This window comes from Sus scrofa, chromosome 7, assembly GCF_054392235.1.
Source record: "Sus scrofa isolate SSC_HxYL_T2T_F1_AM1 chromosome 7, Sscrofa_HxYL_maternal_Yorkshire_Landrace_v2.0, whole genome shotgun sequence".
Taxonomy (NCBI): Eukaryota; Metazoa; Chordata; class Mammalia; order Artiodactyla; family Suidae; genus Sus; species Sus scrofa.
The window spans coordinates 52,841,192-52,855,522 of NC_139389.1; the positions used below are offsets into that span (position 1 = coordinate 52,841,192).

At 37.5% G+C, this 14,331-nt stretch overlaps 1 long non-coding RNA gene across 1 annotated transcript in view; it reads right to left on the minus strand.

Annotated features, from left to right (window-relative positions):
- Window positions 1-612: 612 nt before the first annotated feature.
- Window positions 613-14,331, minus strand: part of LOC146401582 (uncharacterized) — a 40,079-nt gene continuing 26,360 nt past the window's right edge. Inside the window, exons 3-4 of the long non-coding RNA XR_014811486.1 lie at window positions 8,980-9,067; window positions 613-7,337 (exon numbers count right to left, since the gene is read on the minus strand). This is a non-coding gene — a long non-coding RNA (uncharacterized LOC146401582). The remainder of the gene's footprint in view (window positions 7,338-8,979; window positions 9,068-14,331) is intronic.

The following is a 14,331-nucleotide window of genomic DNA, read 5'->3' on the forward strand; positions in this document are numbered from 1 at the left end:
ATTAGGAAGAATCTCCCAAGGAGAAAAATGTAAAATAATTTACATCTAAAGAATTATGGGAATTTCAAATATCTCTAAGTTTTATAGTCTTTTTCAAGGAAACAAAATTAAAGCTAAAAGTGAAGCAAGTTTTATAATGTGTCTTGTGGCCCATTTTTCTCCCTCCCCCCCCATAAAGAACATATTTAAAATGAACATATTGGTAAGAATCTTGCTATACATTATTTCAGGAAAACGTTAAATGCAAAATTACGAGTAAGTTAGTCTTGCTGTAATTGGTATCTCATTTCTAATAGAAAATTTTTGCAGATTTTGTTTTGCTTTTTCTTAATACAATTGAAATCAATGCCATAACCTTATAAAGAAGATGAATATTCCTGCCACTAACTTACTATGAAAAAAATAAAGAGTATGGGTTAATTAAAAAAAAAAAAAACAGGAAACTATATAGCTTGGGAACTAGCAGGACAAAATGCACTTAAGATTCTATTAAGTTTTAGACTTTGAAGTCTTATTTTAAATGCCCAATCTAACAAATATCTGTACCCAGAAAAGAATTTTTATTTATCTCTGAAAGAATATTTTTAAAGTTTAAATCTTAAGCTTTTGGGGTTTTTTTTGTTGTGGTTTTTAATTACTTAATGAATTTTATTACATTTACAGATGTACAACAATCATCACAACCAAATTTTACAGCCTTTCCATCCCAAGCCCTCAGTGCATGTCCCCACCCTCCAACCTGTCTCATTTGGAAACCATAAGTTTTTCAAAGTCTGTGAGTCGGTATCTGTTCTGCAGAGAAGTTCATTGTGTCTTTTTTTTAGATTCTACATGAAAGTGATAGAATTTAATATTGGTGTTTCATTGTCTGACTGACTTCACTTAGCATGATAATTTCTAGGTCCATCCATGTTGCTGCAAATGCCATTATTTCTTTCCTTCTTTCCTTTTTTATGGCTGAGTAATATTCCATTGTGTATATGTATCACATCTTCTTTATTCACTCCTCTGTCAATGGACGTTTAGGTTGTTTCCATGTCTTGGCTATTGCATGTAGTGCTGTAGTGAATATTGGTGTACATGTGTCTTTTCAACAGTCGTGGTTTTCTCTGGATAGATGCCCAGGAGTGGGATTGCTGGATCAAATGGTAGTTCTATTTTTAGTTTTCTGAGGCATCTCCATACTGTTTTCCACAGTGGTTGCACCAATTTACATTCCCACGAACAGTGTAATAGGGTTTCTTTTTTCTCCACATCCTCTCCAGCACTTATTGTTTGTAGACTTATTTATTTATTTATTTATTTATTTGTCTTTTTGCACCTGAAGCATATGGAGGTTCCCAGGCTAGGGGCTGAATCAGAGCTTTAGCCACTGGCCTACACCACAGCAACGCCAGATCCAAGCCATGTCTGTGACCTACACCACAGCTCACAGCAATGCCAGATCCTTAACCCACTGAGCAAGGCCAGGGATGGAACCCTCAACCTCATGACTCCTAGTTGGATTCATTTCCGCTGTGCCATGACAGGAACTCCTGTTTATAGACTTTTTGATGATGGCCATTCTGGCCGGTGTAAGGTGGTACCTCATAGTGGTTTTGATGTGCATTTCTCTAATAATGAGTGATGTTGAACATCTTTTCTGTGTTTTTTGGCCATCCGTGTGTCTTTGGAGAAGTGTCTGTTTAGACCTTCTGCCCATTTTTTGATGGGGTTGTTCGTTTTTTTGGTATTGAGCTGTAGGAGGTGTTTATACAATGTATAAAATCATGATTCTGCATTTATGACTTTGTCCTAAATTTTTACTCTCCAAACCCAACACTTGACTCTAATAATTAGAAGAAAACTCTCCTCTAAACAATGCTAATCCTTTGCAGTTCTGAAATCTTACTTTTTCCATTGTAACTGGATGAATTAGACCTGAGAACCTGAAACCAGAAAGGAACTCTTTTCTCCATCTCTGCCAACTTCATATTCTCTCATTCTGCTTCCCTGTGTCAGAACAGCATAATGGCTGCTCTGGTTTTACAATTCAAGTCCAGCTGATAAGAGCTAGGGTGGCAATCTCAAATCACTCAGGAGGGTGATAAAGTAGGTGGAAGAGAGGATGAGAACGTGGCTTCAAATCAGCACCAGCTGCTTTTCATCTTATGGTCATAGAGGACTCTGTATTGCCAGAACTTTGATTTTTCAAGAGAGGTGAGAATGTGTAAGTCACCCAATTTTAAAATGACCATTTTTAAATAACACAGTTCAGACTAAACTACACAAGTCCAATGAGCCAACAAACAGTTGAGAATTAGAACCGTGGAGGAGGGGGCCACTGTGAAAAGACAGTCATCATGGAGGAATACAGCTATGCCCAGAGACAAAGCCCTGAAGAAAGGACTGGTGGGGAAGAAATACTGGGCTTTCCTCTCCTCCATCATCTTATCTCCTGCTGAAAGTTTTCATTGGCTTACTCTAAGAAGCTTATCCAGTGAAAGAATCTAGATGATATGAACTGCTTGTTTTTTGTTTCTGTTTTTGTTTTTTTACTTCCAATATATAGTATGAAGTAGAGCAGAGAAGGATAAACAATGCAAGTGCAAAAACAAACAGGATAACAAGCACATTTTGGTAGAGAGTGTACCATTACTGCCAAGGCAGAACATCGTTTCATGAATGGATGAATAGATGGATGGATGGAAGGAATAATGGATGGATGAAATACTGGTGGCATGAACTGATTAATAATTTGGACACTGCATGTATTCTTTCCAGGTTTACACTGCAGCTACACTTGGTAATGTGTTTTGGATCAGTTCCTGGATGTAAAAGGTGAGCATCTACATCATAAGATTGCTTTAAAGATTAAATTATTTAATATACATAAAGTTCTTGGATGCATGATTGACAGATCATAAGTCTCTGCTAATTATTATTTTAATTATTGGCTCTGTTAACCATTTACAGTCTATACATCCCTTTCAATGCCATGGCCTCATATGATTACACATGCTTCTGATGGGCTGGCCTAATAGCCCAGCATAGAGTCAGATTGAAAAGAGAAACAAACACATTGACCATTCACATGCTGCTGGGTGTGAATCCCAAAAGGGTAGACATAAAAGATACTTTTACTGTAATACTCATCTTCACTATTGCCAGCAAAGTAGTGACACTTTGAGGATGTGTTGTATTTGGTCATCTTCTCATAATTCAAGCTCTAAATCTTAAGGCCTTTAAGAATAATTTATAAACTGCTGTCTAGTATATTTGGTTAAATAGATATAAACCTGGAAGGACTGAACAAATTTTCTGTGCATGAAGAGTATCAATTTGAAGGCAATAAACTTTTGTATATTTTACTTTTGCCAAACCACTATGAGAATAGGTAGAATTTTTTAAAATAAAGCCAAGGGAAAAATTAAAAATGGAGAACAAAAATGAGCTTATTACTTCTTGGAGAACATCTAACCATACACCAAGGAATTATTTCTTCCTCCTCAAGCTTATGTTCTCAAGATTATGTCTATCTCATATGCATGCTGAAAGTCAAGACTATAAGAATTATTAAAACCAAGCTAAGGCTCGACTAGTTACTGAAAGCAGAGTCACTTGAACCAAAAAGGCCAGTGGGGCCAGGAACAAATATTGCCAGTAAGATCAAGAGCCTTGTGGCTGCAACTAAGATAAAATTAGGTATTATGAGGGCATGAGGTCTGCCTTTAAGGACAATGAAGGCTAAAGAGGAAGTGCAGAAAATGATGCTCGGATTAGTATAGCATCTGAATCATCTACAGCTCATCAATGTGTATTTAGGACAGGGTGCAAAAGAAGAGCTTCCCACTCAATAGTGTTAACCAAAGCATAAGCCTGCAAATATAACTACACAAAATAAACTGAAGACAAAAGAATAGCAGCAGTGGAACCAACAGAGGCAGGGTAAGAATCTGACAATTGTATTTCTACTACTTAAATACTGAGTATGTGATCTTCTCGTAATGTTGATTTGGGCCCTTTCATTTCCATTGTATGTGAAAACTGTTGTTAGAGAATTCTACTCAGGTGTGTTACAATATAGAAAGCAGGCACAAGCAGACCCACTGATGTAGCTGGTGGGCAAGAACCGTCTTTCCTAAGAATCTCAGACCTCCACTTACACAGAAGGGAATCATCTATCTTGAATCTGAAGAGGTTGTTTTTATAAACAGCTATTGACAAATAAAATTAGTCTTGTATTTCTATCAGAGCATCTAATTTAGTGATTCTCAATGCTGAGTGGACTTTAGAACTGCCCAGGGAGCTTAAAAAAACAAATTAATGATGCCAGAGTTTCTCTCTAGATCAATTAAATCAAAACCTCTAGTGGCAGGATTCTGAAATCAGAATTTTTTAAACATCCTCATATTCTTGTAATGCATAGCCAAGGTGACTGTCCTTCTAGGCTTCTGAGTAACACATGCATTTCTTTGAGGCATCTAGTTCTTGACCCACAAAATGTTTAAGACATAATGTAAGAAAGTAGGCTTCAGTGTATCTTTGCTTCTACCTACATAACTGAATGCAGATGATTTTTACAGGGGTTGATAGAACAATTTAGAACAATTTAGTGCTTTAGAAATAAGGAGAGCTCTATTAGATATGAATTGCTTCTTTGAACCACAGAATATAAGAGCAAGAAAAACTGGAAAAGAATGTCTAATTTTTCAAAAGGAAATTTATAGAAATACCAGAGCATCATAAATAGAAGTTATTTTAGAAGTTCCTTGGTTCACTATACCCCTCCTAACACCACCTATAAAAATGAGAAAACTGAGGCCCACGGAAGGAAAGTAAGGATACTAAACTCATGAAGTTAGTTAAAAAGCAAATTCATAAAGAGCAAGCTAGAGGTTACAGTGGCGAGAGGGATCGGGGGAGGGGAGCCAATGTAAAGACTATTAGGTATAAATTAAGTTACAGGGATATATTGTACAACATAGGGAATAGAGTCAATATTTTATAATGACTATTAATTAATCAATGTAACCTTTAAACACTGTGAATCACTTTTTATATACCTGTAACTTAGATAACATTATACAGCGACTATACTTCAATAAAAAAAAGAAACAAAAAAAAAAGAGATAAGATTACAGTCTGAGTCTCTTGACGCTAAAGCCAGCGATCTTACCCTTATTTTACATCATAAATCACAAATTTCAAAATAAACATGACGGCTTCATGTTTTGGTAGGAAGGTGGTAGTGTTGGATTGTTCTATTGTCATTTCTGTTACTTTGGAAATTATGTTTCCCAGGATCTTTCTCTATGTGGGTATAGCTTAAAGTGGGCCAAAAGGGAACTGGCCAAAGGCTGGAGTGAAGCTGCTAACATTACTCTGAGCATGTTGGGGTCAGGTGCAGTGACAAACAGATACGCAAATATGGTGACAGTCCACCTGATTATCCTCTCCTCACTTCCAATCCAGCTTCCTTCCTTACATCTGTCCTTGTTGACCAACAGCAACCACAGACCCATCACCAGACACTTAGCTCTGAACTCAGAGAGGCAGGAGGTACAAGGAGCCACCAGCCTTCTGTAGGATTTCCCATGGGTCTGGCTATAATCTCTGACCTGTCAACACTTAACAGTGTTCCAGTTGTGCTGGTAAGTGATATATTTTTCAGATCCTTCAACATTATGTGTGAACCCTTATATCTCCAGGGCCTTCCGTGAAAGTGTAGGACCCTATAATCAATTCCTTATTCTTTTCTTCTCCTATTGGGTCTGCTTTCAGGAGTGAACCCTGGCTGATACGAGGGAAGTGGGTAATAAAGCAGGGCTTTTGACTTCTACGATGCGGTTATAAACCCAAGGTGATGGGGATAACATTCATTCTCAAAATATGCAGAATTTACAAAGTGACTCTTTAGAGTTTCTAATTAATTCCTGTTTCACAAAGAAAAAAAAAAAAGCCATGTTCAATTCCGAAATAAAGCAGCCTCAATTCAGAGAAACGAAGGCAACTCTACCGAGTCACTGCTGCCTACGGCTCCCACCCCGGGCTCCTCTGACTCCCCTACAGACAGTCCTCAGATGAATGCTGACACTGTTGTGAAATTCTGCTAATTATACAAGTCACTTTTGAAATATTCATTTGGATTACTTTACAGAGATGGATATTAATGGCTTGCTAGCTTTGAAAAAAAAAGAAAAGATTTTCTTTGATCTTAGAGAGTTGGGTCCCATGCTTTGGGAAAGAAAAGTGGACTGGAGAGAAAGAAGTCTGAGTATTCCTGTTCATCCAAGTAATGATGGTAAAGCGAGTTTTCTTTAATTTTGATGGTTAGATTTAAAGAGACAGAGCAAGTAATTGTAATCAACCTTCAGGAGTCATTCTGAAAACCACATTAAGCTACAGATGTCTAAATCTAACCAACGCAATATAATTCTACTCTCAAAAGTTAGATTAAGAAATGAAGAACCATCACGACACACAAAATTTAAGAAGTCCTTAGGCACTATAATAGAAAGCATGAAGAAGAAACTAAAGCTATTTACATGTTAAAAGATCAAGGATATTTAGTAGTGAATTAGTGAAGAGTGGATATCACCAGTTATTCAGAGCTTAAAAAACACTAAGAACAGCCTGCTTCTCCAATGCCAAGATGCAAAGGTATCATCATCATCTTCACTTTTCACTAACGGTGAAGTTTCATGGGCCCTACTGTCTGGATACTCTGATTCATCAGATACATGATGTATTAGTATTAGTTATCTGCAGCTGCATAAAAAACATCCCCAACCTTAGCAGTATAAAGCAACAAACATGTCTTATCTCGCCCAGTGTCTGATGTCAGAAACCTAGAAGTATCTTACAGGATGGTTCTGGCTTAAGGTCACTCCTGAAGTTAGAGTGAAGCTATCTGCTGGCGTTTTATCACTGGAAGAACTGAGTGTCTTTACCATTGGAGGAGCTCTTTCTAAGATATCCTACTTATGTTGGATGCTGTCAGATGGTCTCAGTTCTCTAGTTGTTTCCAGAAAACTTCCATTTTTGCCTTGTGGGCTTTTCCAGAGGGTTCTTCCGCATGGCGGCTGACTTTTCCCAGACGGAATCATCTGAGAGGAGAGGCCAAATGCTCAAGGTGGAGCCACAGTGTCTTTTACATCCTATTCTCAGAAGTGAGTTATCACCACTCTGCCTTAGGCCACTGAATACCATCAGTGCTGAACAAATGTGGGAAAGAACGACACAAGCGTGTAAATACCAGGAGGCGGGGATCATTGAGGACCATCTTTAAGGCTGTCTTCCACAGGGCACTGTAGGATACTCTAGTGAGTACCTATAAGAATTCACTTGCATATGGTCTGCAAAGAAGATTCCATAAAGCATGTTAGTATTTTAAAAAGTACACAATTTATTCATCCATCCACCCATTTATTAATTTAACAGATAGATATCATTTTCTAAGATTTATCACAGGGAATGTTGTTCATCCCTGCAAGAAAAAGTCTTTAAAATCTGACTAAATTCATCCCTGAGATTCTGTCAAAGGCATGAGTAAAATGGGGAAAAGATACAGAAGCTGATATAAAATCCCACCAATGCCTTTGAAGCATCCTTGTCAAGATTAGCAATGATTTGGAAACTGCCTGAAATACTGAAGACTTTCAAATAAGTGCTTATGAGAATTGCAGATAATAGGGCTGCCAGTCATCAGGAAGTATAGTCATTGATACAGGTGGCCTTACAGAAAAGCAGTGGAAAAAGAAACTAAAGAGTTTTGCCGAACTCCAAGTTCCCATTGTGGCTCAGTGGTAACGAGGATGCAGGATTGATCCCTGGTCTTCCTCAGTGGGTTAAGGATTTGGCATTGCTGTGAGCTGTGGTGTAGGTTGGAGGCTATACCACACATGTGGCTTGGATCCAGCATTGCCGTGGCTCTAGTGAAGGCTGGAGACTATAGCTCCAATTCAACCCCTAGACTGAGAACTTCCAAATGCTGTGGGTGCAGCTCTTAAAAAAAAAAAAAAAAAAAAAAGAGAGAGAGAGAGAGGAAGAGTTTTGCTGAACTTATGATGGCCAGCTAAGTCACAATGTCCCCAACCTATTCCAATCAGTAAAACCCATACCAGTGAGGAGAAGGAAGCAGCTTTTGAAGTTGGCAAGAAAGACTGAGCAATTGGAAAAATGCCCACTGGGACTTTGGAAAACTAGTAGAGTTGGGAGTTTAACCCATTGAGTAAAAGCTGGTTTGTCAGATAAAAGAATCTGGTAGCCTATTACAAGTCTTGAGAGGATAGAATTTAAGATTTTGGTACTTCACTTGGCTCGTTTGTGTGCTCGAATTTGGTGAACCTTCATATTTGTCACATTAATCATTGATAACAGAGATTAGAAGTCTAGTCTAACAGAAATATTTAGGGAAGGAATCTTAAGCTCAGAAGTTTACCACTTTTCAATGTAAATAGCCCAGTTGGAGAGACATTCCAGTAATATATATTTGGACCAAAAAAACCTTCATCAGCACCAAATTGGGGGCAATAAGCAACCAATGGTCAATGGTTGTATAATTTTTATTGTTCACTTTGGGTTCACCCTACATCCCAGATAATCAGGCCACAAGGGTGCAGGTGATCTTTTCCAACAGCCTCAGACACAGCCCCTGCAACACGTCCTGATTAAGCCTTCAGAGACATTTCAAACTTCCAGCATTTAGGACACAGGGCTTTAATCCCAAAATCAAAAACTTGTGGCAGTCCTTGGAAGACCATGCCTGAGATAGCTGTAGATAACCCTACCATTTACCCCAGGGTTGTTGTTGCACACTCGGGCAAAGCACAATGGGCAGACACCACCTTTAAGGGATTAGCAAATAAAACATCTTCACATATCCAGTTGCTGTTTTCCAAGGCCTCTTCCTCAGGAAACCCATCTCCGAATTTAAGACTGGCCTATGACAAAGATAACTAATTCAGTATTAAAAGGTAACAGAAAAAGTATACTTACTCCATGAAACCAAGGTTTCATTCTGAAAAACCTAGCTGGTTTCAGCATCCATTTAGGAAAGGGAAAGAAGCCAAGGACTTGTGTGGATCTAGAGTAGAGCAATGGTAGCAGAAAATGTTAGTTTCTTTGAAATATGTAATAGATAACTAAAAGTCAAATATGTGCCCAGATCAAGTATTACTCAAACTGTAAGCATACATTGGGTGTTTTTAAAATAACCCTCATAGGAGTTCCCATCTTGGCTCAGTGGTTAACGAATCCGACTAGGAACCAAGAGATTGAGGGTTCAATCCCTGGCCTCGCTCAGTGGGTTAAGGATCCAGCATTGTCGTGAGCTGTGGTATAGGTCACAGATGCGGCTCAGATCCCACATTGCTGTGGCTGTGGTGTAGGCTGGCAGCTACAGCTCTGATTAGACCCCAGCCTGGGAACCGCCATATGCCGAGGGAGCGGCCCTAGAAAAGGCAAAAAGACAAAAAAGATAATAGTAATTAAAAAGTAATAAAAAATAAAATAAAATAACCCTCATAAGGAGGGACCAGGAAATGATCAGTAAACATGCATCATTCTTCAGAGATCTGAATGTGTGTATTGAAATGACCCAGTCTTGGCCCATAGTTTGTGTGGATAAAATAACTCTTTTTATAATAACGTCCAATGTCATAACTGTCATCAGCTGAATAAAGATAACAGTAAACCCACGATGTTGTAAAATTCCGCTCACCACTCAATGGTAACGCTTCTCTCGCTGTTTACCTTCCCCAGCAACCAAGCTCTTCCATTTGCTGTTCTAAAGTAGTTGGCTTTTGGTCACATTTTTAGTCCCTTGATTTTTCATGCTGATGTTTTAACAGTTTTGAAATTATGGTGACAAATTAACTTTGAAAGTTTTCAAGGTTGACCTCCACCATAAGACTTTAGTAAATATTCTCTTTTTTTCCCAATTATCTCTAAAAACGGAAACTCAAAAATGCAACAACTTACAGCTGAAAGAATGTTTGATGGCATGAAATACAACCAGGCTTCTCATCCTTGAGTGCCATTCTTCTCACATCTGATCATGTATTTTCTGTCTTGACCAGCAATCATTTTGGAAAACCCAGTATCCCACTGAAGATACCTTCATTGTTAGAAAGTTCTTACACTGAAGTCAAATTTATTTTCCTGAAAATTTCTGATGCTGTTTTTTATCTTTAAAACTATATATGATGAACTTTCACATACTTAAAGCTAGCAATCACATTTTAATTACATCTTTATTTATCCAAGCTAGAAATCTGTAATCCCTTCAGTTAATATACATTTTAAGTCTGGTCTGAATCTTGTCAATCTCCTTCTCATGGGATGTGTGTTTCTGATTTATTCTTAATATTTGATGATTAGAACCAAAGGCAGATTTTTTTTCTAAGTGTGCTGGCCACCATTAATTAAGAGAGAAAGTCTTACTCTTAACCTGCCTCAATTTAGCCTCAGTTTGTAAGATTTGCTGACACCATATCAATTACATAACCAAAGATAAGAGTCTTATCTGAAGCCTCCGTTTCCAATGTATTCTTCACCTGTTTAACATTCATTTGTTTTATTTTTTTAGTTGCATGTGTATATATTGATGTTACCAGTACATTTTCTATTGTTACACAGACAAAATTCAAATCTTTCAAAAGTCCTTTTTTTTTTTTTTTTTTTTTTTTTTTTTTTACTTACAATCTATATTCCATTCTGTCAATTATTCTTCCTAGCTTTGTATACTCATAAGCATGATGGATACTCCTTCCCTATCTGGGCATTAGTGAAATGTTGGGTAGGAATTTAAATGGGTTTTCAACATTGGTCTCTAATCTTAATACATTTCTATGATAAATGAGAGTACTAATATTTTTGGCCATTTAATCCTTTCAACTATTTGTGTGAGATAAACATTATTATTTCAGTTTTACAGAAGAGAAAAAAGAGAACAGTGATACATCTGTTGCAGGCAGTAATGTGATACAGCCAGCTCCTACCAGGTCGTGAGACCCAATTGTCCACACTGCTTTTTGATTTTACATTAAGCACATTATGTTGCTAGTTTGACACTAGGCATGATAGGACTATACACACCAAGGAAATCATACACTTAGAACTTTTTTTCCCTGGGAAGTCTGTTGTTAGACATTTAGCAGCACACAACAGGACACATAGCTAAGTAAGACACATAGCTAAGTAAGGGGTAGAACCATGTCTTTAAATAATGCCTTACTTCATATACCAGTTTTTAGAGTCTTTGAGTAGACTGTATTTCTGAAATCAGATTTTAATATGGAGGGCAGAGACAATGAATTTTATGGGAAGCTGGATTTGCTGTGGCACTACTCAAAAGGGAAACTTTGAAGTGATAGAGATACTGGGAGCTGCTGGAGAGAAACCTTACCTATTCAGCACCATTCACAATAGCCAAGACATGGAAGCAACTTAAGTGTCCATAGACAGATAAATGGATAAAGAAGGTATGGTATATATATACTATGGACTATTACTCAGCCTTAAAAAAGGATGAAATTATGCCATTTGCAGCAACATGGATGGATCAAGAGATTATCATACTAAGTGAAGTAAGCCAAAAAGCGAAAGAAAATACCACATAATATTGTTTCTATGTGGGAATCTAAAAAAATGAACAAATAAATTTATTTATAAAACAGAAATAGATTCACAGTCATAGAAAACAAATTTATGGTTAACAAAGGGGAAAGGGAGGTGGAGGGATAGATTAGGAGTTTGGGATTAATGTATACATACTACCATATATAAAAGAGGTAACCAACAAGGACCTACTGTATAGCACAGGGAACTCAATATCTTGTAATAACCTATAATGGAAAAGAATCGTGTGTGTGTGTGTGTGTATAAAAAAAGAGAGATAAGAGTTTACATATATATAAATCTTAGTATTTATATATATATATATATAAATTGAGTCACTTTGCTGTACATTTGAAACTAACACACTATAAATCAACTACATTTCAAAAAAAATTTTTTTAAAGGAAAACATACCTATTTCATATTTTGCTTTTTTCTAGTAAAACTACCATATTGTTAGTCATTTTTCATTCACTGTCAACTATTCATCTTGAAATATGGTTTTATATACTTCTTTGTGGCCAGACCTTTTAGAGACTATATTTTATTGGCATGCCCTTAAGCGTATTACCAGGCACTTGTACCCACTGAATTGCAATTTGTTTTGTAGAACCAGTCCTAAATCCATACAGTTCTGTGTCTTTTTTGGGTATTTCAAAATCAAATTACATTTGCAATCCTCCAAAAAGTAGCAAAGATTTGCCCAATGGAAAATAAAATGGAGAGTTCCCAGAATCAACTGGCCTGGTAGGAAAGGCATTGATGCTGACTCTTTTGGACAAGATGTTCTCCACGGTATGTCTTACAGAAGTGAAATAGTGGCACGAGACACTACAAAGAGGTGTTTTACATGCTGAGAAGAAATTCTGACAAGCAAAACTTTTTTAAGGTAATCATAGCTCTAATTTTCCAACTTGACAACAGAGCATCCACGTTTTGTAAAGCCTGGGGAGAGAGGGACTGAAAAATAAAATGCTTTCTTCTTGTTGTCTTAAAAAAAATATATCTTCCAGGGAAAAAAAGATAGTTCTCACCTTTGAATGCCTATTTTCTCCTGTTCCTCCTGCTCCTCTTTCCTATGCAACAGAGCTTTCTCCATTTGACAGACATCAGCCAGATGACAATACTGGTTTTTCTTTATAGCAATATACAATCTTTGTTTCCAGTGGAAAGGCCCAGTAGGCACGATTTTGGACTTGTTATTAAAGGCAAAGTAATGTCCCCCAAAGATTTTCAAAACACTTCACGCCAGAATGTGGTATTTTAAAGCATTCCCATTTCCCATAGTTGAATGCATGCGGCATAACAAGGGAAAGAGCCTTTCAGCAAATACAAGAATTAATCAGAATTAATATAGTTTATTCTAGGGAGTCTCATAGGATGCGTATGGATTTTATGCATAATTCTACAAAAGATGAGATTATACAAACTATTCAGAACTCAGCTTAAAGACCACTGACCCAAGAAAGAGAGTAAAACAGGGAAGGCATTTGAAAGGGAACAAAGCATCCTATTAATATTCATCTTGTATTTAAATTGAGTACAATCTTCATCATTGGGAATATGTGCCCTATTGTTATAGTTTCTTGGGATGCTTGATCAAGTCATTAGTAAAACTCTGTCAGATTTTTGCATAAGTAGGAATAACCCTCTTCTCAAAATAAGTTCTCAAATATTGAATGTGCACTGCAGATACTCGGTCCAGAGAGTGTGAGGTCTGTAGATGATTATGATAATAATTATCACATAAAATATCAGGCCCCTATGATATTTTCATGTTATTTCTATAGAGTCATTTGTTTGAATTTAACTTACTACAAAGTGACATTTTAGAGTTTTTTAAACTCAAAGGCAGTAAATCTTGACATCAACAACATTAACAAAGACTCGCATGACTCATCTATTCAAAAGAGGACTTGGAGTTCCTGTTGTGGCTCAGTGGTTAACAGATCCAATTAGGAACGATGAGGTTGCGGGTTTGATCCCTGGCCTCACTCAGTGAGTTAAGGATCCGGCATTGCCATGAGCTGTGGTGTAGGTCGCAGACACAGCTCGGATCCCTCGTTGCTGTGGCTCTGGCCTAGGCCAGTGGCTACGGCTCTGATTAGACCCCTAGCCTGGGAATCTCCAGATGCCACGGGAGCAGCCCTAGAAAAGACAAAAAAAATACATAAATAAATAAATCAAATAAAAGAGGACTTGTGGAGTTCCCATCGTGGCTCAGTGGTTAATGGACTCAACTAGGATCCATGAGGATGTGGGTTCGATCCCAGGCCTCCCTCAGTGGGTTGGGGATCCGGTGTTGCCGTGAACTGTGGTGTAGGTCGCAGACAAGACTCAGATCCTGAGTTGCTGTGGCTGTGGTGTAGGCCTGCAGCCACAGCTCCGGTTTGACCCCTAACCTGGGAACTTCCATATGCCGTGGGTGTGGCCCTAAAAAGCATAAATAAATAAATAAATAAGTGCTTGTATTTAAAAGGCGCTTTCATTAAAATAGTCTTTCTCCACCCTCTGAATCCAAAGGGCTGGTTTCTGCTCACATATCCTCAAATGCAGACACCAATACTAGTCTTTATAGGAAAGTTTTGTGTTAATGTTTGGTCACACACCAACTACCTGCCACAAAGCTAAGAATAAAAACAACGGTAGCATTTTAGAGACAACAAAAATTGGGGTTTGATATTGCACAACTTTACATCAAAATAATGTTTTATAGGCTTTTTTCAATCT